The sequence below is a fragment of the Athene noctua genome, chromosome 2 (assembly GCF_965140245.1).
Source record: "Athene noctua chromosome 2, bAthNoc1.hap1.1, whole genome shotgun sequence".
NCBI lineage: Eukaryota > Metazoa > Chordata > Aves > Strigiformes > Strigidae > Athene > Athene noctua.
The window spans coordinates 137,680,187-137,684,609 of record NC_134038.1 but is presented as its reverse complement, the minus strand read 5'-3'; positions in this window follow the sequence as shown (position 1 = coordinate 137,684,609).

Below are 4,423 nucleotides of genomic sequence, written 5' to 3'. Positions count from 1 at the left end.
TTGGTCAACATTTACCACGCAACCAACTTTTAGAGCACTTTCCCTTCTCTCAAGAAAACAGCAAAAGAATTGTTTTCTTTCAACTTCACTTGCTCTTTGGAGCCATCGATCTGTGCAATATAGCTCCTCACTGCCAGGCTTGATCTACCTCTTTTCTGGGATCACAGAGTACAAGAGAAAATAGCTGTCCTGGTATAAGTGCAGGGGTTTTTCAAAGCTTCCCTGCAGACAAACCAACCTGCCTCTTGAAGGGTCACATCCAGAGCAGTCTACAAACTTAAATGGGCACTGGTGAAAGAGTCTCATTCACTCATCTGTCTGCCTGTCTGTCTGTCTGTCTATCTATCTATCTATCTATCTATCTATCTATCTGTCTATGACAAGTAATTTTGCCACATTCTTGGGGGAAAACTGAGTGCACTATTCTTTAAAGAAAATAAAATCACTCTACCATTAAATGAGGGCTAAATATCCTAAAGATTGACCGTAAGTATCTTACTGAGGTGACTGACATAAATTGTCCTCAGGTTAAATTTGCCTTATTCTTTCCTGGTAATTCTTTTGCTTCTTTACATTTTATCTCAAATATTCAGAAAAACAGAAGGTCTTCTAGCAGTCAACGTAAATTTTGTCGTTAGCTGTTGAAGCTGTAGCTGAAAAGACACATTCAGCAAGATACACAGAGTGGCTATTTGAATCTCTTAGTTGGCCAGTCAGAAGGACAGTTAACAGATAAGTAACAGAAATTCAACCGTAATTTGAAATCATAATCTTAAATCTAGAGGGACATGAGTGGGAGTTGACTAGATGTACATGAAATAGATACTGATCCCTAAAATCTCAATGAAATAGTTGAATAGAAGCTTTTGTTCTCTGAAATGTAAAGGGTGGGCACTTCAAAAAATCATTTTCTGATCCTTATTATAAACTCCTGTTTATAGAATCTTTGTGGAAGGCTTTGGCTAGCTCGCTCAGCTGAGGGATTACATGGAACATTCTGTGAAGTCATTTAAATGAAGGGATTCATACAGATTATCGTGATACATGAATTTTCATTTCTTCAATATGACAATCCCCCAAAATTCCATCTATGAACTCATGACACATTTGAAATCTGTTATCATTTTTCCCAGTAAATTTCAGTTTTGATTTTCCTCAACATATCATTGCTGTCCAGCTGGCAGGGGTTGGTTGCAATAAATAGTTGTCTCAGCCGTACGTCTTTCTGTGTATTAAATTTAGCATTTTTGCAGGTAATGCCTCTTTACTCATTGGTGTGTTATGTACTCCATTGCTCTCTAGTTCTCTACTCTTCACATGCACACTACTAGGGGATCAGTTGGCTACCACCAATTAATCAGATAACAATCTAATCCAGACTAGTGTTCTTAAAAGACTAAAAAATTGTATTCTAACCGTGTGGTAACGGACTACTGTGCTAAAACCAACAGAACATAGAGGCTATTGAACAGCCATAACTAAAGGAAGAACAAAAGTGCAATCACTCATTGTTACTGGCTAAATAGCAATAAATAGCAATCGAAGTGTTTTCTAGGCAATCCACAATGGAAAACTGGTTTTGAAATCTTAAAGCGTAAAAAACAAAGGCTAACCAAAGGTTGCAATGTTCATTTCGGAAAAGGCTTTCAGGCATTTAGTTCAAGAGAAGTTAAATTTATAAATGTTAATGTAGAAGTGTGGCTTGTGTTTAACGCAAAAGCCACGTTGACCGTAATACATCTGAATTACATCATTTGAACTTTTTCAGTAAGTTGATGTTGGAAGACAGTGAAATCCCAGTTCTGCCCATATTTAAGAGCAGGAACTTAAATGTATTGCTATTTCATGTCTCAAACTCTTACCATTTAAACCAGAGTATTTTTATTCCATCAAGGTTACCAACTTGATTTCTGTGTAGTTTCATGCTGCTATAAAAGAGGAGAAAACAAGCTGAGAGAAAATGAATTTTTTTCTGTATCAGTAGGAAAATCTTTCTGGTTTATGACAGCCTGTAAAAATTGATTGCTTGCCTTAATGTAAACAGATGGTAACAGATCCAGAATGACTGACATTTACTATGTCCATGCACAGCTCCCAGGGGACTCTACTTTTAAGGTATGCCAGTGTGCCTGCAAATCCACCAGTTTAGAAAAATCAACACTAACAAGGGATTTCCACTTTTAAAGAACTTTTAGTAGTGAGTCTACTGAGTACTCAGTGACTTCTGGTGCTCATCAAGACAGGAAGCCGCTGCCTGCATAGTGTGCATGACCAGTGTTGTTTCAAAAGTCAAAAGCATTTAAAAAATGTGTACTTGCAAAGGGACAATCCTACCTATTCTCCACCCCCTTCTAGTTCAAAATGGAAATTACTACTTTTCCTGCCTCTCTATTATCATTTTAGATCCCATTCAGGTTTGTTCCTGTTCTTTAGTTTCCTGTTTTGCAACTTACTCTTTTACATAACCCTTTTTTTCTGCTAATTAGATATTTTATCATCCCTCTCATCCCACTTTCAAGTCATTCTTGCCTCCTTCAATTATTTTGACTTCTTTTCCCTTTAGTTTCCCTTTAGTTTAGCTTACTGATTTACCAGAATCAGTAAGCTTTAATGACAGCTGCCAATAAAAACCCAAGACTTTAGCGGGGGAAAGGTACACCAACCAGAATTCCGTTTATGCCCTAGCTACCCTTTTTCCTTTAAATAAATATTCTTCCACATCTAGTTATGGAAGATTCCTGGTAGGAACTTGCAAAAGAAGATGAAAATCTGGCATGCCTAAGTAAAAATTATAACAAGGTAAAAGATGGACCTAGAAAAAGTTAATTCATTTGGTTTGGCTTTCACTTTCTTGTCTTTGTTCCACCTACCTGGTTAATTTTTTGTGCTAGTTCCTTAGATTTTTAAAACTGTAAGCAGTGGATGTGTATTAGTAAGACTGAAGTAGAACTGACTAAAAGGAGTTACAAAGAGGATAGTGTCTTATATACTTGTTGATGGATAAACTCAAAAAAATCTTTCAAGTGACTCCTGAAAGATGTGTATGCATCACTTAGTAGACACACACCTTACCCATCAGCAGTAGTTTAAGATAGTAAATTGAATTATGAAAGTAGATCAATACCTTATTAATTCAATTACATTTTTAAAAAATCTGAGAACATCTAGGTCTACAGAGCATGCTTCTCCTAATACTTGTCTTTAGTTATTTTAAATATCTTTCAAAACTTTGACAAACGTATCAACACCAAAAGGCCAGCCAGCTTTGAAATTGGGTTCTTCCTGGAATTTGACACAAGACTTTCTTTTAAATTATATACAAGTGACACAAAGCTATGCACTGAACTTGAAACAGCTTCAAAATTAACACTTAACAGAATTTCAGACCAGTAGTACAAACATTTTTTGAGAAACACCTCCTGCCCTGCAAATTTCTACTCTATTTTAAACTCTACCCTGGACTATGCTTCCATAATATGTGGGGATAGAACAGAGACCTCAGTCAACTCAAATACTTTCCAAAACAGTTTTCCAATATAAATATTTGAGACAGAGTACTACTTTTGTCCTGTCCATGTGTTTTTGCAACAGTTTTAGCAGGAAGCAGGAGATTATTAAGATAAAAAGCTATAGAATTTGAGAATGCAGCAAGAGAGGTCTTAATGGAAAGGTCGGCTAGGAAACAGCATAGGGGACATGCAAGAAAGTGAAAAATTCTAGAAATTCTGTAAAATATATTGCTGGTAAAGAAAGCTGTTAATATTTATGGTCTCCAATGCACTCCATTTTAGAACAGAAAGGGAAAATTCTAAAGGTTGACATTTATTTTTTTTTAAATGAAAAAGTTGTGCTAGAAAACCTTTATTATAAGAAATTATTAAATCGTTCAAGGCTAGGCATTTCCCATAAATAAAAAGTATAAATGATAGGCAAAGCTTGGAATCTACATATTATGAATCTTACCTTGCATACTGCTGCTCCTGTAAGTCAATGAAATGCATATGTTCCTTGATCTGGCAATTTAGAAGTAGGTAATTTTCCATCCTTGCTAAAAAAAACACCCAACAAACTAAAATAAAACTAGACAGAAAAACACCTCAGCGATGTTAGTGGAATGATTTGAAGAAACATTTCACTTGAACAATATCCCAAATATCAGAAACTTAAAAATCCTTTGCAAGCTATGAATCTGCTATCCTTGCTTCTGGAGAAGGGACAAAAAATTCCATGGCAAAATGAGGGGCCTTTCAACTTTTCTGCTAATGGTAAACGTCTTGTTTTATAGAATAGGCACATGGAGGCAAATCCCCCACCCACAGTGGTTTGCTCTCTAGCTGAGCTGAAGGAAGTGCCTTTAGTGACATTCACATCATTTGATTACATCGCCAGCCTAGCTGCAGGTAACAAGGTCTGACCGTTTTCA